Raw genomic sequence first — 23,859 nt, 5'->3', positions numbered from 1 at the left:
TCCTCACTAAAAAATGACCTATTTTTAGTGAATTTGACCAACAACATACATCTCATGTGTATTCCTTTATTTTCTCTATTTCTGTTGCTCCGCCATTTTTGATCTAAACTGCTACAATATTGCCCTCTCTGACCTCCCAGTGTACATCTTTGCTTCTGTCAGATCATTCCTTATACAGCAGCTAGAATGGTCACTCAAGAATGCAAATACTATCGTGTTACTCACCTATCTAAAATCCTGGACTTGTGCACTAAAATTATTACTGCTACCTAAAGTGTCTTTTGAGGATACACTAGACTTCTGTATGTCTCTCAAATGTGTTTTTCATATGCTGTTCCCACCGCCTGGAATACACTATCTCCAGACTTTCTTGTGTTGTGTTTAGTCGCTCAGTCTTGTCCAATTCTTTGTGACTTCATGGACTGTAGCCTGCCAGGCTCCTCTGTCCATGGGGATTCTCCAGGCAAGAATAATGGAATGGATTGCCATGCCTGCCTCCATGGGATCTTCTCAACCCAGGGATTGAACCCAGGTCTCCTGCATTACAGAAATGCCTTTACCATCTGAGCCAACAGAGTAGCCCCATCTGACAGTTGTTCTTTAAATTTCAAGACAGAATCAATATATTGCTTTTCCAGGGAAGTCTATTCTAACTTGGCTAAATTAGCTTTCCCTGCTAAAGACATTTTTAGCATTTACTCCTCCTCTCTCAGATGCCTTATCAGAATTTTAAATATAATATAAATATTATTTCCTTTCTCCCATATTAGACTATTAATTTCATGAGAACTAAGACTATGATTTTTGCTCTACCACTAGGCTGTCAGTGCCTAAAAAGTATCTCAAACATAGCAGTCCTTCGGTAAATTTCAGTTGAACATTTTATCAAATTCACATACATACATATATACATACCCATAGTGTCCTAGTCTGTTCAGATTGCTAAAAGAAGAATACCATAGATTGGGTGTCTTAAATAATAAACATTAATTGTTCTGGAGGCTAAGAAGTTCAAGATCAAAGTGCCAGGAGGTTTGTGTTTGGTAAGAACTAATTTTTTAGTTTGTGCTAATTTATTTTAGGTTTCAGGAAAGACCAAATTTAGATATGATTCCAAGTCATTTCCTGATGTTCCTGAAAATCAGTGTGCTAAGGTGCTTTCAGTCATGTCTGAATCTTTGTGACTCTATGAACTGTAGCCCACCAAGCTCCTCTGTTTATGGGATTTTCCAGGCAAGAATACTGGATTGATTTGTCATGCCCTCTTCCAGAGGATCTTCCCGATGCTGGGATAGAACCCTCATCTCCTGTGTCTCCTGCATTGGCAGTCAGGTTCTTTACCTCTAGTGCCACCCAAGAAGCCCTAAAATCAATACATTTGAACAATAATTCAGAATCATGGACTTTGCAATGTGCCCGGGAATCCTGAATACTGCCAAGTATGTAGTAAATCTTCAGTAGGTCCTTATTGATCAAGTAAGTGATGGAGCAAAGATAATTATAACCCATGTGTGATGGTTAATTTTATGAGTCTAGGCCAAGGTACCAAAATATTTAGTCAAAAACCAGTCTAGATTTAGCTGTGAAATTATTGTTTATTTTTAGAAGGGATTAACACTTAGATCAGTAGACTTTGAGTAAAGCAGATTACTCTCCAAGACATGAGAAGTCCATATCCTTAGAAAAAAGACTCAAATCTCCTGAGTAAGGGAGAAGATTTTGCCTCTAGACCACCATTGGGTCTGAACTGCAACATCATCTGGTCTCCAGCCTGCTAGTCTACCCTACAGATTTCAGGCTTCCAAGCTCTCACAATTGCATGATTCAGTTCCTCAAAATGAATCTCTCTCTATATATATTTACATATCCTATTGATTCTGTTTCTCTGGAGAATCTTGACTAATATGCCCTGTGGTCCTTATGTTGTGATTTTGAACTTAAATATGTAAATGAGTGATATAAGTTAGAATTTGGGATGCCCTCTCATTTAGTTGCAGCTCACTATGAATTATACTAAATTAGGTTACAAAGTATGATTTTTCTGTACATTAATATTAACATGTCATCTCTCTATAGTAGAGACTTTGTTAGTAGACTTTGGTTAAACAGGTAAAGTAAATGAAAAAAAGTGTGACCCTAAATCTTACTTTCTAGAATGCAAAAGAAATTACCCTTCTAATTTTAAAACTTAAATGAAAATCTTGAAAGTTTCAGGCTCTAGGGAAAATGTTTACAGTCACCATATGAACAAGGCCAGCTAGAGAGTGTCCAATGATCTATTTTAGATTTTTTGAGGCTGAATCTGCCATGGAAAGCATGAGGCAGCTAACAGGAGACCTTCCTTGTAAACCAGGCAGGAATTCTGAAGTAATGAACTCTGCTCCCTGTGTGGGTACCATAAACTTCGTAATGAATAACACTCTTTGAACGTCTGGACAAGAAAGATGTCTCACTCCAGGAGGGATGTTTTCCTTTCTGTAACCAAACTGAGCTTAGCTGATATTTGAAGCCTGACTTCACACTCTTTGGAGCTCCTCTTTGATCCAATACAGTTTAGTCAAATTGACTCTGATATGTTTGCAGATTGGAGTGGGGGTTAGGAAAATGTGGGAGTCGGGGTGTGAACCGTGTGTTTCTCTTCAGCTGGAAATTTGCCAATATCTTTCTCTAAGGAAATTAGATTCCCTTTCCAGTTTTGATTGATCGATAGTAAGAAGAGATTTGGATATAGCTTTTGGCTCAAAATGGATTGGGGAGAGTCCCAAAGAAGAGCCCCAAAAGTGGGATATGATTTGGCAAGTGAAATATAGAGGGGGAGTTGAAAGAAATGTCAGCCTGGAGGAGAGAACCTAGCAGACGATTGACTAATAGTCCTCAGGTATGGAAGAAGAGGTTTGATTACTTCTCTAGGCATACAAAAGATAAAATGAGAAAAGCACCAAGCTGTAGCTCATAATGTTAATGATGAATCGGCAAAGAAAATTCATGTCACTATTGAATTAAAATATAATTAGCAATGGAAATCATGAAATGGTTTCCAGGGTCTTGATAATGAGGCAATTATCCATCTTCTTCATCTCTTTTAGATGTTTTAGATTTCTTAAAATTAAAGAAAGGGAATCCTTTTACTATATGAATATTTGATGCTTGTTGTTTGTATATTATTTATTCCTCTTCCACCATCTACCTTCCACACCTCCATGGGAAGAGTGTATTTGGCCCCCACACTGGTTTTGAGCTTGGCTCTTCACTTGCTTTGGAGACTGAAATGTGGATAAAAATGAAAGGTACAGGTTCTGAGTCTAAGCCTTAAAAGACATCACATATTTCCATTTACCCATCTGGCATCTTCTGACACTTACATGAGAAAAACTTGCCCTGGGTGGCTGTGCTCCTGTGCATGTGTGCTCAGCCACTTCCCTTGTGTCTGACTCTTTGACCCCATGGACTGTAGGCTGCCAGGCTTCTCAGTCTGGGATTTTCCAGGCCAGAATACTGGAGTGAGTTGCCATGCCCTCCTCCAGGGGGATCTTCCCAGCCCAGGGATCAAACCCCCGTCTCCTGTGTCTCCTGCATTGTCGGCGGATTCTTTACTGCTGAACAACCTAGCCTGGACTCAAATTGAGACAAGTATGCAGACCCAACTAAGCCCCAGTCTGAAGCAGAGGTATCCTCACTGCTCTGTAGGCCCATGGGAGAGATATCAAGACTGTCCACTGAATTTTTTATTTGTTTGAATGGGTTCAGTGCTTATTCATAGTTTTCTTCTTGGGTTTTTTTTTTTTTTCTTTCTTTTTTGGCTACATCACGTGCCTTGCAGGATCTCATTAATAATTCCTCGACCAGGGATCAAACCCAGGCCTGGCAGTGAGAACATCAAGTCGTAACCACCTGGCAGTGAGAACATCAAGTCATAACCACTGGACCATGAGGGAATTTCCTCATTCTGTAAGTCTTTTTGGGTATTTACTATGTAACAAGCTTTGTGCTAGATGCAGGAGATACAAAAGACTCAACCTTCAGAGAGCCTCTAGGTTACTGGAGGAGATAGATAGATATACAGTGAACCAGGTTCATATAAGAATCAGTGCTATAAGGGCTAAAATTTAGTGTCATGTGGTTGGAAAATTGAAGAAATAATGTATAGCTTGGAGGAGGTAAAATATATCAGGAATGACTTCATAAACAGGGATTGTTGAATGTGTTAATTGGAGACATCACTTGCATAAGTTGTATTGATCTATGCTTTCACATGTGTGTATCCAAGTGAGATATGTGCATCCCACACTGGGGATATATACCTGGGGTCATGTGTGAAACAGCTGAGAATGTACATACATACTTATGTATGGTTCTCATTCTGTAATGAGAATGAGAACCATACATAAATATGCACAGCGTAAGATAATGTTCAAAACAATTTCAAAATGCCATAAAATGCCTATTTATCAATTTCATCTGTATTCATGTAAATATAAGAACCACATTACACAAACTGGGATTTATAGTTCTTAAATAATGATAAATATACAAACTAAGTCATTGAATCTTTTTCGGAGCAAAAGTAGTCAATTCCTAGGAGACTATTTCTTGTGTAAAACTTCAAACTTCTCATCAAGTATTAGTACTTATGGAGTCATTTTCAAGGAAATCATATTTATACTTATAATAAGGATAAAATGTCAGGACAAAAAGCTTTGAGATGAGAATTCGATTTCTGATGTCCGACACTAGGCGCTTCAGCTTTCAGTTTAGTTTTTGATTAAAGGAGGGGGTCATGGCTTTCAAATACTATTTATTTATTTACATTCAAATACAAAGTCACATCCTCTCAAATTAAGAGCAGGCCGTGGATGGAAGCTGCCTGGGGACTGGATTCCATGTTCGATTTTTACCAGAAGTGTGACTTTGGTAAGTTCTAACATCTCTAAGTCTCAGAATCTCTTCCTGTAAACTGGAAGTGGTAATAATAATGCCCCATAAGTTGTTGAGAGAATGTACTTACAGGGCTTGGCATGGTGCCTGGAATGTGCAAAGATCTCAAGAAATGTTGGTTGCTATTATTATTGTTATTTCTCCAGTAGAGGAAGGTAAACATTTAAAATATAGAATTTATTATTTATGTAACATTTGTGAGTGGGAATATATGAGTATAAAACCCTGAAACCTTCGAGTGTGCAGTCATGCTTTGGACTATTTTGACTTCAATTGGCAGGGGACAGACTATGAGCTCACGTGAATTTTCTAGACTTTAGGAGGTAGTATTATGACAATGGGCTTCCCAGGTGGCGCTAGTGGTAAAGAACCCGCCTAGTAAAGCAGGAAATGACTGAGACAAGGGTTCAATCCCTCGGTCAGGAAGAGCCCCTCGAGGAGGGCATGGCAACCCACTCCAGTATTCTTGCTTGGAGAACCCCATGGCCAGAGAGGAGTCTAGTGGGCTATATAGTTCATAGGGTTGCAAAGAGTTGGACACGACTAAAGTGACTTAGCATGCATACATGTATGCATTAGGACAACGCAGCAGAGAGAACCACATTCTTGGCTTTTAACCTCTGTCTTTAGGGGATGTTGATATAAAACATCAATCATCTGAACCATCTTAGACATGCACTACAGCTCAAGTCTCTCCTCATCAATGATTTTCATTTAAACTAAATCTGTAAGAAGTATTTGGGTAAATAACCTTTCTCCTTTTCTTTTTCCTTTTACTTTCCACATGTCAAGAACAGTGTATGGCCAAATTATTTTTTTCCAAATTACTCATTTTAACCAGGAGCACTCAGAAAAGTTTGGGAATGACTTTCAGAGAAACATTTTTAATTGTTTTTAATTTATCTAAAAACAGGCTAAAAAGTTTAATTAACAGGCTCCAAGTAATATACCATTTCTCCTCTGCTATCAGCTTTCACTTTTATTTACGATGGGTGTCCCCCATGTCTCTTTCACACCAAAGTCCACTATCACTAATATTTCTGTGATATGTGAATAAACCTACATGTAAAGTTAGCACTTGCAATCAATGCAAATTAATGACTTTTTAAAAAAATTTCAATCAGGAAAAGCAGCTTTGTAGTTGAAAATCCCATGCTGGCCCTAGAGTGGGAGTTTTTCCAGCCTCTGCTTAAATCCAAAAAAATACTGCAATCTTCTGGCACAGGCCCACTGTAATGCTTTAAAAACAATTTAGCAACTGTCATTGCTGTAATTACAGTAACTAATTACCATCCTTAGCAAACAAATAGCTTAACATAATACGCAAGCCGAATCAATTTTGAAGAAATGCAAATTCCAAAAGCGAAAAAGGGCATTTTGGCAAACCTGAAAGGGAAGCAGGAAAATAATACACTTTGTTTTATCTGCACATAATTCCCTGGGAATATCATATCATAAATATTTGCATTCAGTTCTTATCAGGACATTTGCATTTGCTTCTTATCAGTGTGCAGACCGGACTCTGCCAGATAGAGAGAAGGGCGCCCCACCATGCACATATTTCTAATGAATCACGTCTCGGGCCCAGAGAATATTTTGGCTGGAACTTTATCACCCAGATGAAGAGGTCATTTACTCTCCGAGTTGGTTCATCTTGGAATTGTCTTGAGATTTTGATGTGATTCACCCGACGCCGCATTTCTTTATTTCTTTATTTTAGACAAATGCTGGAGGCAGTTCTCTACTGGAACATTTCTTCCAAAGGCAGCTAGCTGTTCAAAGGACACTTCTCCCCTTGCTGGCCACCCCTTCTCCACCCACTCCCCAACTTCTGCAAAAAATGAAATCATATGTAAATAACACCAGTTCCAGTTATTTCAGATTCAGTAACAGGCCCGGCCATCTTTATTTTGTAGGAATCAATAAAGAGAATAAAAGCACCGCAGAGGAGAAATCGAGCCCTACTTGACCATCATTATCTCGAAATTTAGTGCCAAATCCTGTTGTTGTTCTCCAGAAGCACTTTTGATTAGCAGGGGCTTCCTTAGTAAAGGGAGGCAGTGTTGATGGCCAGGAAGCCACCTTACTAATGAGACCATCAGATTCCTCTAAGGGTCTATCCAGATAAATCCATTGCTCATCTTATTATAAGAAAAGTGCATCTTACCCAAGAGCACACGTAGTCAGCAAGCAAGCAGATAGCAGTTTTCCTCTTAAGCGAATAATAACTTTGTCCTTTTTAACCCTTGACTTATCATCTGACTCAGAACCCAGCACTCACTGGCTTACTGTGCTTGGACATAAAACATTCAAGCAGTCTATTTTGTTTTGGAGAGAGAAGCAGGAATATTATTCATATTGATTGGATCCTTTCTGTTGGACTTGGCTGTTTAATTAAACCAGATTTGTATTTTAGTGCCTTGGTAACATGAGGTTCAAATAGATAGGGGTATTATATCCTTATGGAAAGCACAGCCAGGTTGGTATACACGACTCAGGGCTGTGTGAGTAAGGAGTTCTACAGGAGTGCTATTATTACACAATTTCCCCTGAAATTTTATCATCTACTTGATATTATTGCGCAAATTCTGAGGTCAGACTTCAAAGCAAAACTCGGGATGGGATCAATTGGAGTACTAGGATTTCAATTTCCAATTATAAATTAAAATATAGATATAATGGGAAAATTTGTCATTTATAATAGCAGCAAAAATGCATTTAATTGTACCTCATAGTGATTTTATTCATGAATACGGTCACTTCAACTTAATTTCACCCTTTACCCAAGTAGAATTTCACTTGGTTTATTTGTTTAACACAAAAGAGAACTTCTGGTTTATTATGATTCAAATGATTGACACATCTCTATTTGGATCCAGAAAATGCTATTTAAAATCTCATAAGTGTGTAAACATCTCATGAAACTTTATTCCCATAACAACAAAAGAGCTTTCTGTCAAATTATTTGTTTTAATTATCATTTTAAAAAATCCATAGTTTAAATTTTTTCCTAAATAGCCCTGTTAACATAGGGTTTTTCTGGTATCTTGATTTCAACATAAATTATTTTGTTAAAAAACATGTAGACATAGTTACATATATTGATGTTAAGAATTTAATAATATTTAAGCCTTAAATGAACATTTTATATCAATATCTTATGAAATTATTTCTTTAAGATTTTTTCAAATATTAAATGTGAGATGAAAATTTAAATACAAATGAAATGTTACAATTATATGTCATCTGAAAAGCAATTCACATAAAATTTTCAAAAAACTTACCTTTTCCCTAAGTTCAGCTCTTATGTACATGTTCACCTTGTGTGTTATGCTCTAAATCCAGGATGCATCCTCTGTTATATGTAAAAGAAATGTAAAATCTCCTATTTAAAAAAAGCAAAAGCTAGAAAGGAATAACACTAAAAACCATTTGTGAGATACAATAATTCTTCTGAAAAAGACATTATATCTTTCATGTTTTATCATTGTTTTTCGCTTTTTCTTTGAGGTGGGAAGAGCTTACAGTTAAGAGCCCATTATCAGGGTGAAGGATGCAGGAAATCCAAAATATTTATGTTTGTTCATGGCACACGGACAAAAGACAGTTCTCAGGAAAAGGACTTTCTGATTAAGTGATTGAAAACACTCTGGTGTATTTTAATAGCTTCTTCTATCCAAGAGATAACATCATCTTCATCCTTATCGCTATTCTGAAACTTATTTTAAACATTCTCCTGTGCTCTTCCAATTAGATCCTCTGCTCTCTTGGCTTCCTGTATCCTCACTGCAACTCATCTCATTTGTTTGCTTTCTCATTTTTGTCAGCAGGTTGGGTGTAAAATGAGGCATTTAACAGATAATTGAAGGGACATGCTTTCCAGAGTCAAATTCATCTACATGGCATTCGGCCCCCATCTCTTGGTGATAAAACATGGGTGTGTAAAACATCAACTTGCACTTTGTAAAAGCTTAAAATATTTGTGATTTATTGAATGGCATGGCAGAGGATGATCAAGAGGAATCTGCTCATTTTGAAATGAAAATTGGTAATGCCCAAACAGATAAATAAAATCACGTCAAACACTTGGCCAAAATCTACTTAAGGGAAACACACGTACCGAGAAGTAGTTTACTATTATAGATACTTGCTCATCCTTCTGTCTAGAATACTTTTCTCCCAGATTTCTCTAATGCTGATGCTTACTCACCATTTTGGCTCAATCAAAATATCACCTCTTTAGAGAAGCCTAAAAACCTTTGCTGATCATTCTAGCTAAAGTAGCTGTCCCCCACCCACCCCACATAAGCGTAGTTTATTTCTGATTCTTTTTTAAATGTATTTTTGTGTACTTCATTGCATTTATTGTTGGGCATAATTTATATAATTTATAATTATATAATTTAATAAATAAACAATATGCTATTTAATAATTAATTAATATATTATTTAATTAATATAATTAAATTATATGATTTATAATTATAATATATATAATATATAATTTATATATATTTTATATATATATACATATATATACATATACATATACAATTGTATATGTAGTTTGTAGTTTGCCTCTGACTCCCTCCTGGTGAGGTCAAGAATTTTACAATACCCTTTAATACTGTTGTAATAACAATATATAGATTATTTCTTGGCACATATTAAGCAGTTGTTAATTGTTTTTTTATTAAATAAATACATTTATTGAAATCCAGATACTGTGGTCAGCCTTTTAAAAATAATTTTCGCAGTCATCCTCTGAGATAGGTACTAATAATAAATCCATTAAATAGATAACGTCTAAGACTTAGAGAAATTTTTAAGGACATACAGTGTAGGCACTGCAAGCTGGGAATCAACATCAATTCTGCTCAGGACCTCAAAGCTCCTGTTTTTTACAACTCTCTGTTTTCCCCTACATAATACTTCAATTAATCCTACTTTCATTCAGTAAATGTATGTTTTACTACAACGTGGGACAGAGATTGCCATTGGTATGGGGAACTTTCAAGAGAAAATGACAAGTGATCTTTTTGCTCTTTTGTCAAAAAATATATGTTTTATTGGCCTTTGAGTTCCCTCTCTTTTGAGCATTCAAACTTTCAACAGCACATGGAAACCCAGGTGACAGCTATGACTCAAAAAGTTCTTTTCCCTTCTGTACAAAGAATGGACATTGCAAATTTTCCTCTCAGGGAGGATAAGATAAAAGAGAATTAGAAGTGATATTATTCTTGAAGTATTCTGCAGACCAACAGACCAGACAGAGGATATGGATAAAGGTTTCCGAACGCAGATTACAAAACTGGCCTTGAAGAGAAGGGAAAATACAACCGTCGGAATGTCTGCTGAAGTCTTATTCTACCCAAGGCAGGGCATCTGATAAGTTCTAGACTTGCTGACAGCTCAGAAAGATGAAGAAACAAGGAAAGAAAACAATATTCTGGACAAAATTATGAAAGAACTGTTTGTGATAGAGACATGATAGGGACTTTTGTAGGAAGTAGTCAAATCATTTGAGATACTAAATAAAAAAAATCACAGGAGACACTCTATACTGTATCTGAGGCTTTAGGAAATACCTTGCCTAGAGTTTATAACAAGGGCAAGCCTCGTTCCATGGTCAGGAAAGTCAAAAGTTCACATGGCTCGAGAGGATTCTTGGAAAAGTAGAATTTGTAACAACACAAATGAGTGTAAGTAAGAAACAGAAATGTGATACCTAAAGTTAACAAATGCAGCCAAAAAGAAGCTCTCTGATAAAGTCATCTAGTACAAGGGTATCTTCAAAAATGGAGGGAGGCCTTGGCCCAGATGCACAGGAGCAGAGTGGATCTGGAAAAGAATATCAGGAAGGCTAAAGTCCAAGGTGAAAAATAAGCTTCAGTAACAGTTTCTTATAACCCAAAGGCCTTGTTTCCCTCTGGAGAGTAAGGAGAATAAGAAAAAGATAAGTGTATCTGTGAATGCTCTGATAGATATATGCCCAAGGTAATAGAAAAATTATTTTGACCCTGCTTTGATTATATATTTACCAGCAAGGAAGACCATCATCAAATTTGACAAGTCAGAACAAAGATCATTAAAAGGATATAGAGGCCCACGTTAGATGAGCAAATGAATTGTAAAGAAACATTTATTAGCTTTATGTGAGTAAAGATAAATTAAATTGTAGAGTACTGGGAGATCACACAGAGAACACCATAGTGCCCTTTTAGAAGTCATGGTGATTGAGAGACTTACCAAAGCACTACAGATGGGTATATGACATGCTTTTTAAAAGGTGTAAATGGTGGAATTTCTAAAAAATTTTTTTTTCAGTAAAATACCATCAAACCCTGACAATGTTTTTGAAAGAAGTGATCATATCTAGGGTTCATTAATACTTATTTATTTTAAGAGACATTGATACTTGGAGCAAATGTTGACTCATTTGCTATTAACTAATACTATCAGTGATACTATCCAATTAATATCCTTCTCAAATGAAGCAATTGGAATGATAGTGAAATGACATAGTAAAGGCATATTTAATTTCAGAAGGCATTTATTGGACAAAATAATGCATGGAATTTGGGGTAAGATGGAAAATGTGACTTGAACCAACTTATGCTAGTGGTGCTTTATCCAACACAAAGGGTTTTGAAATTTTGATTAAATCAGTGGTCTTGACTGATACACTGCCTTTCCATTTAATTATGGTGAAAATGTGTGTTTACTACTAATAGATTTATAGATGATACCAAGTTGAGTATGATGACTTGTGCTTTGGAGAGGAATAGTTGAACTGCTCAACTGTTGAACTCTAGGATTCTATGATTTGGTGTGTAGTCTTATCTCCTCTCGTAACTTCGTGCCCTCAAATCTCATGAATACAGATTACTCTAGAAACAGCTATCTAGACATTAGCCTCTAATCTGCAGGTGCTCAAGAATGCTAAAACAGTGAGCGCTCAGTGAAACATCCCACAGAAAGTCACTTGTTGATTTGTTGGTGCCATGTGAGTTTTTGCCTGAACAGTAGAACTTCTGTTTGTTTGGGCCATTCTTAGCTGAGAAGTGTTTGCCACTCTCTCTCCCTTTCCCCTACTTCTGTTATTCCCTGGATCTGATGCTGTTGGTGCTCCACCAAAATGTCCTATCTTGGGCTGGTGCATCCTTCCCCCGCATACTGGAAGTATTGCCTGAGTAATTCACAGCTGCTTCTTTCTCCAGAATATTATTCCCTGCTGGAAGGAACCACCCCAAACAGAGGTGCCTGGGAGCTTAAGCCCCACATCTTTGGCCCACAGATCAGATCAGTCGCTTAGTCCTGCCTGACTCTTTGCGACCTCATGAATCGCAGCACACCAGGCCTCCCTGTCCCTCACCAACTCCCGGAGTTCACTGAGACTCACATCCATCGAGTCAGTGATGCCATCCAGCCATTTCATCCTCTGTCATCCCCTTCTCCTCCTGCCCCTAATCCCTCCCAGCATCAGAGTCTTTTCCAATGAGTCAACTCTTCACATGAGGTGGCCAAAGTACTGGAGTTTCAGCTTTAGCATCATTCCTTCCAAAGAAATCCCAGGGCTGATCTCCTTCGGAATGGACTGGTTGGATCTCCTTGCAGTCCAAGGGACTCTCAAGAGTCTTCTCCAACACCACAGTTCAAAAGCATCAATTCTTCGGCGCTCAGCCTTCTTCACAGTCCAACTCTCACATCCATACATGACCACAGGAAAAACCAAAGCCTTGACTAGATGAACTTTTGTTGGCAAAGTAATGTCTCTGCTTTTGAATATGCTATCTAGGTTGGTCATAACTTTCCTTCCAAGGAGTAAGCGTCTTTTAATTTCATGGCTGCAGTCACCATCTGTAGTGATTTTGGAGCCCAGAAAAATAAAGTCTGACACTGTTTCCACTAGCCAAAGACAAAAACTGGTATGAAGTTACAAAAAACTGATGCCTGACCTCAAACTGTGTGTGTGATTCATGCTCTAGAGCTCCCTGTGGGGTCCGGCTGAAGCTGGACTCCAGCAGACATTCATTCTCTGATTAGCTCCTTCTCCTCCTAGCCTGTGTCCTTCACCCCTTTCACCTGCACAAGAATTTTGTGTCAGCCTCGGCCTCCAGGGAACCCAACATAAAACATCCCTGATTTCTCTCTTTGTCATTTTCCTACTTTTTTTCTCTTTCTCACTCTCATCATAGCAAATAAGATTCCATGATGACAGTTACCATGTTGTCCTCTCTATAACTTCAAAGGAGAGTGCAAACTTTCAAATTGGCATTTGGCTCAATTAACTCCATTTCTGGAGTTTGGTTTCTAGACTACTGCATCAGAGTCTCCTGGGGAGCTTATTAAGATGCAGATTCTTACTCCCCATTTCAGACTTGCTAAATCAGAGACTCTGCAGGGAGGCCTTGGTATCTGTAGTTTATCAAGTTCTCCAGGTCCATCTATGCAGAAAAAAAAAAAATGAAAGTCTTTTAGGCAGGATACAGTTATACTGCTGCCAAAGTTGTGGGTTTGATCCCCTTGGAGGCCACTTAGCTGAGCATTAAAGCGTCTAACATAAACAGAACTTTTCCAAGTCTGTGAACTGTGCTCCAACATTGCCAGGTGTCTTGGAACATATATTACTAAAATCTACTCACGTCTATACAGTACACTGTTTAAGCTCAAGGTCACTTCAATTTTGGGGAAAAAAGCACATCAGGGCTCTGTTGTGGAACTTCTCCAAGTACCAATTTCTGAAATTTAACACAGGTGCTCATCACCTTGACACAGCTTCCAGATGCTCCCCTGAGAGCATTAGTCCCTTGTTTTTCTGCTGATGTTCCTTTGGTGACAAAGGAACAGGCCACAACCATTGGACACAGCAAAACTATGATAGTCAGCATCTTACTAACATGAAAGCAACAGATAAACAGAATTCCTGCTTTCTGGCAATAAACATCTTCAATCTAACAACTTGCTAACGTTAGCCTAATTAACCCTATGGCGATAAGGGGGTTGGCATTTGCTACTTTTTCCTGTTATTTGAAGGTAAAGTTTAGAGGTGGAGCTTCAGCCTCTGCCTTGTCAGGCTTTCTCATCCAGTGATGGTATCTGAGAGTAAAGCTGCCTGCTTGGCATTCCTCGTGGCCCTGGGGAGGAAGGAAAAACCACAAACAGTGTGTCCTATAGGGGAAATGTTTGTTACCTCTAGCTAAGCTGCCGTTTCTGAGCACTCCACACTGGCCACTTCTCCATCAGGCCAGTTGCAGAGCCTCGATTTCCGCAGGCTACACACCAGACATGTTATCCCATAAGGCCTCTTAGCTTTTGACTGCACTGAGGAGCCTCTTTAATAAGCTGGTTGAGGTTATTCTGGGATTACCATTAGTTAGTCAGCATCACACCCAGGAGGGAAAATTAGGCTGAATTAGCCATCAGTGAATACTACTAAATAGTGTGGTGGTTTAGTCGCTTAAGTTGTGTCTGACTCTTGCAGCCCCATGGACTGGAACACACAAGGCTCCTTTGTCCTCGAGATTTCCCAGGCAAGAATACTGGAGTGGGTTGCCATTTCCCTCTCCAAGGGATCTTCCCGACCCAAGTATCAAACCCTCCTACATTGCAGGTAGATTCTTTACTGACTGAGTCACCAGGGAAGCCGAGTACAATGCAGTAAAGACAATATCCCCAGTGACATGGTGGCTTTGGAAAATCAAACAAACTTGCTTTTTTAAAGAAAAAAAAAAAAACATGCCTCTGGGCTCTACAACTTCCAAAATTCACAGCTTAGAAGGGTGTGGAATTGTTAATATGAGGAGCTGAAGCAGGCCAGGAATAATTTCCAGAGCTGTGCTTCCAGCTCCCTGATGCCTCTCCACCTGGGTGAACCATCCGAGCTCGGCACGGTGATCCTGCCATCTGTCACATCCCTCTGGGAAGCAGCCAGCCTTTTGCACAAGTTTCTTACTGAAGGAGAAGTGTTGGCAGCTCTCGGGACCTTCTGAACCCACCTGAGGAGAGTTTGTGGAGACCCAGAGAAGAAAGTGTTTAAAGAATAAGAAGACAAGGAGACAGAGAAATGAGAAAGATATGCTTTCTCTCTTTTCTTGAGTTGCGCCCTTTCCATTTCTGATTTACTCCCACGAGGCAAAGAAGAGGAAAGGGAGACCACAGAGGCAATGAGAACACAAGTATTCAGCCATGCACTTTGGTTTTATAAACTGACGTTTTTCTTCCTCACAAAAATATGTAAGCCAGGAGTCCAAACATGCAGTTCTAGAAATGAAGAGGGAACTATGTGAACTTACAGTTAGGAGATTATTTAGAAAACATCTGACACTGCTTGAGGAGAAAAATGGTGAGTGTGTGAATTCACACGTGTGAATATGTGTGTGCACATGTGTGTGAATACATGTATGTGTGTTTATGTATTCACTGGCCTGTGTGTGCACGTCTGTGCTTTGCAGGCATGCATGTGTGTATGCATATGTGTGACTTTGGGAGTGTGTATATTCCACCTAAAACCAAACATAGTCTTATTTGTTTAACAGAGGAGAGCAATTAACCTTCCATGATCCGAACTTCTTTCTGCTCATATTTCTAATGGGAACTACAAACATTTCATTAGCTTTAAATGAGATAGGATTCACTTGTCACCTGCCTCATCTCAGGGGATCTCCACTGCTGAGAGCTGGAACTTCGTGCCTGGTATTCACAGTCCTAAATGACCTTTCCAGCCATTCTCCTTCTCTCGATATCCATCGTCCAAAGAACTGAATTATTCACTCTTCCTGCACACACCATGCCTCTATGATATTGCTTATTTTCTACTCCTTGCTCAGAATAATTTCTATATTATTCAGTGTAATGTCAATGGCTTCAACAAGTAAGCCCCTAAAATGTCAGTGGCTTAACAGAATAAATTTTTACATTTTGCCTATGCATCATTTGTATAGGTGGGCTTCCCCTGGTGGCTCAGCAGTAAAGAATCCACCTGCCAGTGCAGGAGACATAGGTTCGATCCCTGGGTTGGGAAGATCCCCTGGAGTAGGGCATGGCAACCCACTCCAGTATTCTTGCCCAGAGAATCCCCATGGACAGAGGAGCCTGACAGGCTACAGTCAATGGGGTCACAAAAGAGTCAAACACAACCTAACGACTAAACAGCAACAATAACATTTGTATAGATATCCCAATCAGCACGAAGAAAGAGAATGTGGGAAAAACACAACTGCCTTGGTAACGGAGGGACCCACATCACTTTTACTCAGATTCCACCGAGGAGAACTAGTCATGCCAGAGGGCTAAGGAATGTGGGTTGGTTAGGGACCTCCTTGGAAATGACTGTTCTGTCACAAAAGTGGGGATGCCTTTACTGGTTGACAATTGTCTTTCTAAAATGGCCTCTGTCTAAGATTTCTAGTTATCTCCAATGGAAATTAATTTCTCCATTTTCTCTAATCCCTAAATAATTTTGTTTATACCGTTCTTACAATAAGCATTGTTTTATTATCATTACACCCATTGTTACTATCATGGTTACTTTCATTTGTGATTGCCATGGTTTTTACTATCATCATCACCATCATGTTTGTTTTGGAATGTAGCACAAAGTGGGGAGTAATAATCAAGAGCATACAGGCTTTGGATCAGATCGACCTGGTTTGAATCCTGGCTCCATGACTTGCTCTGAATCCTTGGTGACTTAGTTAACTTCTCAAAGGTTCTGGAATGTCGTGCCTGCAGATGGTAATAGATACCTCCTAGTACTCTTGCCTGGAAAATCCCATGGACGGAGGAGCCTGGTGGGCTGCAGTCCATGGGGTCGCTAACAGTCAGACACGACTGAGCGACTTCACTTTCACTTTTCACTTTCATGCATTGGAGGAGGAAATGGCAATCCACTCCAGTATTCTTGCCTGGAGAATCCCAGGGACGGAGGGGCCTGGTGGGCTGCCGTCTATGGGGTCACAAAGAGTTGTACACGACTGAAGTGACTTAGCAGCAGCAGCAGCAGAAGAACTGTTATAAAAATTAAATAAAATCAGTCATTTAAAATACTTAACAAAATACCTAGTGCATAGGAAGGGGTATTTGAAAGTGACTATTTATGGGCTCTATCTCCCCAGTAAATTAAACATTTACTGAAAATAGAAGAATCTTTGCAGGTTTCCATCACCTAGTACAGTGCCTGATGCATAAAAAGGGTCCCCTAATGTTGAAGTGATTTATAGGAGCTGGTCTGGCTTTTGCAATAGAACCCAAACAAATACATTTTCTCTATGCTATTTTCTCTATACGGAATTAGTAGCCATCTATTTTAATTGGCCTCTCACTTATCTACAAAGCTGAAACGCACCAGGAGAGATGGTTTTACTTATGCTTCTGCAATGAAGCAACTTGATGTTTAATCTGTGGATCTCGTAGAAGTGAGAGTCTCTAGGTTCCTCAGTTTCCCAGTCCAGTCCTTTATCATCCAGAGTCAGGAAGGTCTTTCTTAGGTTAGGACTACGATTCTCCTACATTATTCAAGGTTATTTCCTACAAGAAACCTTTTACTGAATGTAGAAATGAAATCAAACTTTGATTTCTGCTGTTTAGGTTTTAAAAGTGATTTAATTTTTCTCTGAAGTGAAAGTGAAAGTGAAGTCGCTCAGTCGTGTCCAACTCTTTGAGACCCCATGGACTGTAGCCTACCAGGATTCTCCGTCCGTGGGATTTTCCAGGCAAGAGTACTTGAGTGGTTTGCCATTTCCTTCTCCAGGGGATCTTCCCAACTGAGGGATCGAATGGGTCTCCCACATTGTAGGCAGATGCATTCCTGTCTGAGTCACCAGGGAAGTCCCAATTTTTCTTTATGTCTTTTAAAATTTAACTACTTATATCCTTCCTTCCAGAACTCATTCTTTTTCAGAAATGGTATTCCAAACTGAATATGTGTTCTGATAAATGTCTAATATTTCTCTATAGAAAGGACACCATCTCCCATTGGTGTCTTCTTTAATGAAGAAAGACTGTCTCCAGTTCAGATATTAGGGTTGGTCCAAACTGGAAGTTGAAACATAAGGGTAGCCCAGTGTGTGTCCCCCAGGCTGTGAGTTATGAGATGAAACATTTTGCTCCCTTTTGCTTGCCAGTATAGCCACAAGGCCCTGAACATATTAAGTGGTATATATCTATGATTATTGGTTGAACCAATAAATTATTTAATTAATAATAAATCAACCAACCAAATTGATTGGTGGGAGGAGGCAGTAGTTGGCCTCTAAATAAGATGAAACTATTTGTATTTCTTTTTTCCCTATCTTATTAAGCAATTTGAGGTTTCTCTTCTCCTAACACCATTGCCAAAATGAGTAGAATCATTACTTATGCTTTATAGTTTCTGTAGCTGACTTTATGTACTTTTGGCAGTTCTAAAGCTTTTCTGAGAATTTCAATTTTATTTGTCCTCTAGGAATTTGGGGGCAAAGTGAAGCACAAATGGCCTCTACTTCCTGTCCCCACCACCCAACCCCCCCAACTCTCCCCACTCACACAATGTATTCGTCATCAACAAGGAATCTAACAGGCACTTAGCATGGTGGGAATGGCAACAGTTCATGAAACACCCCCTGGAGAATGACAGGCTTATTAAACTAATATCCCAACTCTATTTCCGGATTGTTATGGTCTGGGGAGAAATCTTTTATAGTAACTCTTTACAGGGATATCCAGTTTACAGAATGCTTGCATGTACATTATCCCATTTGATTTTTGCACCAACCTATTTGGTGAATGAAGCTCAGAGGATTTAATTGACTTGCCCAGTATCACATGATCAGGAAATCCAGAACAGGGTCCTTAGAACCTACCCTTCTGATTCCACGTTAGAACTGTTAGATCTGCCTTTGTTCCTTATAATGACTGTGTTTCTGTCAGAAGCTAATTGAGTATTCTACCCTCGTTTATTTTCTGCACATGTAAAACTCACCCAAAGGAGTTGGCTTCCTACAAGACTTCATTCATTGATTCTCATTGTTAACAACTACTTGTTAAGTACATTTCACCTTCTAGGCTCTGTACTAAGTGGTAAAATACAGCACTAAAGAGTATAGACTCAATCATTGCCCTCTCAGGGCTCATTATCCCCTGGGAGGTGAGAAGTGGGATACAGAAAATTAAAAACTCAGATTCCATGGCAGAAGACAGTTCCACTTAAGCCCATCACAGAGGAGTGAGGGACGCACAGACCATCACCTGAATGCTTTTGGCTGCCATGTTGTGCCTAGGACCCTGAAACATTCATTTCAGTTACTAAGTAATGACCTGTGGAACTGTCAACTCAATTGCTAAAAAATTTGCTTCTAAATTATTTGTATAATGGGAATAGTGTAAGTTTGTATGCGTATTTACCATATTAAATTGATGTATTAAAAACAAAACAAAACAAAACTCAGATTCTGATATAGTGGACTGCAAGGAGATCAAACCAATCCATCCTAAAGGAAATCAACCCTGAATATTCATTGGGAGGACTGATGCTGAAGCTGAAGCTCCAATATTTTGACTACCTGATGCGAAGAGCCAACTCATTGGAAAAGACTCCAATGCTGGGAAAGACTGAAGGCAAAAGAAGCGGGTGGCAGAGAATGAGATGGTTAGATATCATCATGGACTCCATCATGGACATGAATCTGAGCAAAGTCTGGAAGATAGTGAAGGACAGGGAAGCCTGGCATGCTGCAGTCCATGGGGTTGCAAAGAGTTGGACATGACTTAGTGGCTGAACGACAACAACAATTTTTTTCCTTGGCTACATGAATGTTATTATCTTTGCCACTAGAAGTTTGATGCCTGGTGACAAAAGTCATAAAAAAGTTTTAGCTTGGAATGACCAGAGAGTCGATACAAATTTAATTTCTACCCATGAGGGTGATGAGGAGGAGGAACAGAGTTTACCGTTTGTGTAACATTTCTGCAAACATTTCCTCAATCACATCTTCATCAGCATCTCTAAAGGTCATTGTTATTAATATCAATATCAATATCAATTAGAGCTACAGAAATTAACTTGACCACATCTGGACTTCTCTCACACACAAGGCTGCATCCCTCTTGACTCTGAACCCTCATATCTCTTTGCAGCCATTACGTTGTTAGAAGGCAAAATTGTTTGAAAGCTACCACAAATTTCCAGGTTAACACAGCCACTGACCACGTGTGTAGTCACACTTTCTCTACAAACCACATTAAATGGCAGGAAAGCCATAAAAACACGAGGGAAAGAGATTGTGAGAGGAGGTGAGCATAGATGGTTCATGTCAAAAAAGTTAGAAAGTGGAAGGCAGTTAAGTAAATGGCAAGAGAAGGTGCTGAACAGAACAAGTTGACAGCTAAGTGCTTGGAGGGGTAGCATGGAATGCCCCAAAGGGATAGCATGCTGCTCACATTATAAATCCCTGAGACTCAGGAGTTATAGATGAGGCCAGTACTGGTGGCCTTGCCTGCTTTATTTCAATGAGGTGTTGAAATCCCTTCTTCTCCCTCCTCCACCCAAGCTGAAGACCGGAGCTTCGATTTCAGGAGATACACAATAGAGGGCCTAGTGTCTGCAAACTGTAGATTTATAAGAAGGGATATTTAAGACTTCCCCAGAACACTTGCAGTCTGGTGAATGACCTCTGTCCAATTTCCTTTACCAAAACCCACTATCTGACAAATCCCACCCATGAACACTGATTCCAAACAGCATTTTACTACTTTGCTGCTGTTTAAGGGGACCCAAAAGAGTACCTGATTTTTGAGATAAGATTCTAATGTAATAGACTACGACCAAAACAAACAGGAAAAAGGAAGCCAGGGGATAAAGAGACCATACAGGGAGCTAAAGAAATCTCAGAGAAGCTTATTATCCGGAGAGATAAGAGAAGATAGTATATTCATGAAAATGAAACCAGGATGCTATAAGCAGGAAAAATTCAGTAAGAAGCATAAAAAATGATTTAGTATTAGAGAATAAAAAAGTTTTGGGAAATTTAAAGCAAATATAAAATAGATATTAAACTTCAACATAAGGGTTGAATAATATACTTGAGCAAATCTTCCAGAAGAAGTAATAAAAAGTGAAATATACAAATGTATAGGAAAAAGGAACAAAAAAGATCAGTTTAGTAGTTCTAATATTCAAAAAACCAGAAGTTACTACAGAAGTAAACAAAGGAAATAGTGGGAAATAAATCATTAAATAAATGTACAAGGAACTTTTCCAGAATCAAAAGATACCCATTTCTGGCCTTAAAAGTTTTACCAAGTGAAATGCCTACCATAGCAGGGACGCATAAAAATATAAAATGTCCAGGACCATTTATGACATTCAGAACAGCAGAGATAAAGAACAAATCCTAACAGATTCCACAGAGAAATATACAAATGAATAGGTCACACGGTCACATATAAGGAAAGGAGCAGGGATAAAAATGACTTTAGGCTTTTCAGCAGCAGCCGTCGAAGTTTACTGACAAAATTCTGACTGTGACTGCTGCTCTTAGTCAAAACCCACGTCAAGAGGTGTGTTCACATAATGAACTCAAATGCAATTCCAAGCCTTACAACCTGGTCATAGTTGGTGTTATTGCCACTTAAGGAGGATTTTTATGCTTTTATTCCATAGATAACTGGTTGGATGGCATCACCGACTCGATGGACATGAGTTTGAGCAAACTCTGGGAGATGTTGAAGGACAGGGAAGCCTGGCATGCTGCAGTCCACGGGGTCGCAAAGAGTCAGACATGACTTAGCAACTAAACAACAATTTACTGAGGGCCTGTAATGAGCACATGCTTTTTGGACATGAGTGAATGAGCTGCAAGGAGATCCAACCAGTCCATTCTGAAGGAGATCAGCCCTGGGATTTCTTTGGAAGGAATGATGCTAAAGCTGAAACTCCAGTACTTTGGCCTCCTCATGCAAAGAGTTGACTCATTGGAAAAGACTCTGATGCTGGGAGGGATTGGGGGCAGGAGGAGAAGGGGACGACAGAGGATGAGATGGCTGGATGGCATCACCGACTCGATGGACGTGAGTCTGGGTGAACTCCGGGAGATGGTGATGGACAGGGAGCCCTGGCGTGCTGCGATTCATGGGGTTGCAAAGAGTTGGACACGACTGAGCGACTGAACTGAACTGAACTGAACTGAATGAGCTTGTAGTGTAGATGTAACCAGTGCACTGTATTACATAAAGTAATTACATAAAGACTTCATAAAGTAACATCAAAGAAACAGATAAACACCAGACTTTGCTTTTTACTTGCATCTTTCACACATTGAAGGGGTTCAATTCATGATGCATCTATACATCTTCATTGTGTTCTTCTCTCTTCCTTAATTCTGCAGTTAGGGAGCTTTTCAAACATCAGACTTTTAAAATTCTCCCCAAAACCCAGTCCAGGAAGCTTCTCTGTTACAACCCTGGTTACCTTTCTTCCTCAAGTCTGTAGATCCGTTTAGGTCCCTTGGCTCAATTCACTTGCTTAGATTTTCAACAACAAAAGAGAACTCAGTATCTGGCTCAGTAAAGAATTTGTTTTCCATTTTTCTCTCCTTTAGAAGAGAAGTTTTTTTTATTTAGCCTCATAACAAGTTGGTAAGAACAGAGCACAGATAGGCTTCCCTGGTAGCTCAGATGGTAAAAGAATCTGACTGCAATGCCCGAGACCTGGGTTCGATGCCTGGGTCAGGAAGATCCCGTGAAGAAAGGAATGGCAACCCACTCCAGTATTCTTGCCTGGAGAATCCCATGGATAGAGGAGCCTGGCAGGCTACAGTCCATGGGGTCACCAAGAGTCGGACACGACTGAGTGACTAACACACACGCTCGAGCAAACCAGACCTTAGAAAACAAGGACAAATCTCGCTGATCTTTGAAAGACAAAGTTCTTTCAGGTGAAGAGGGAAGTACACGTGTAAGCTGAGAACACATACACATGAACAAGTTGTTGATCGGTAGGGAAAAGTTTTCATTTGAGGTTCTAGAAGTGCTGTAATTTTTATATCTGCTGCTGCTACTGCTAAGTCGCTTCAGTCGTGTCTGACCCTGTGTGACCCCAGAGACCGCAGCCCACCAGGCTCCGCCGTCCCTGGGATTCTCCAGGCAAGAACACTGGAGTGGGTTGCCATTTCCTTCTCCAATGCATGAAAGTGAAAAGTGAAAGTGAAGTCGCTCAGTCCTGTCCGACTCTTCGTGACCCCATGGACTGCAGCCCACCAGGCTCCTCCATCCACATCAGCTCAGGCATTTAGATACACAGGAAACCCCAGCTCTACCATTGTCAACAGTGCTACCCATCGTCCTATTTTCTGCCATCTGAAACAATGAACGAAAGCTCTTTACATTCAGAAAATACACTGATTGAAATATCATCTTTGGGAAGTCTGTTCTAAAGACACTAATTGATATTGTGTGAGGAAGTGTAAGTATCTGTCATGAAAACCATTTTAACGGCCAACTTGTTTTCTTCTTTAGTTTGCTTAACTTGGCACAGTGTTAACTTCCCTCTTAGAAAACCTCCTATTTTGATTTATGAATGTTTTCAAATTTTTAAGATTCTCCAAACCGTTGTTTCACCTGTAAGTAGAGAGATAGCTTGTTTGGCTAACTGCCTTGTATGACTCTGTGCCAGGCAATGAATAATGCCATGTTCAATATTCTAAATTTGTGTTCCAAATTCTGAATTTCCAATGAGCTGCATGGAACTCTACTGATAACTGACTGATTTTCCCTGGAAGGATTGTCTTATTTTAAACTTCAAATGTAGTTGCCTTACTTTATGCAAGGCAATTTTGAATGGGTTTTAAAGACAGGATGAAGACTATTCATACCTTTCTAAACCTGCAAGGGAGAAGAAGAGAGTTAGTGAAGGCAGGCATCTTATCTAAGAGGACTGAAGGTCTTAGC

The 23,859-nt window shown here is 39.4% G+C and overlaps 1 long non-coding RNA gene across 1 annotated transcript in view; it reads left to right on the top strand.

The window, feature by feature from the left end:
• LOC133260233 (uncharacterized) overlaps window positions 1-23,859 on the top strand; it is a 47,979-nt gene that overhangs the window by 6,786 nt on the left and 17,334 nt on the right. The window contains exon 2 of the long non-coding RNA XR_009740697.1: window positions 3,821-3,948. This is a non-coding gene — a long non-coding RNA (uncharacterized LOC133260233). The remainder of the gene's footprint in view (window positions 1-3,820; window positions 3,949-23,859) is intronic.

The sequence above is a fragment of the Bos javanicus genome, chromosome 14 (assembly GCF_032452875.1).
Source record: "Bos javanicus breed banteng chromosome 14, ARS-OSU_banteng_1.0, whole genome shotgun sequence".
Taxonomy (NCBI): domain Eukaryota; kingdom Metazoa; phylum Chordata; class Mammalia; order Artiodactyla; family Bovidae; genus Bos; species Bos javanicus.
This window is presented reverse-complemented; position numbering and strand designations above follow the sequence as displayed.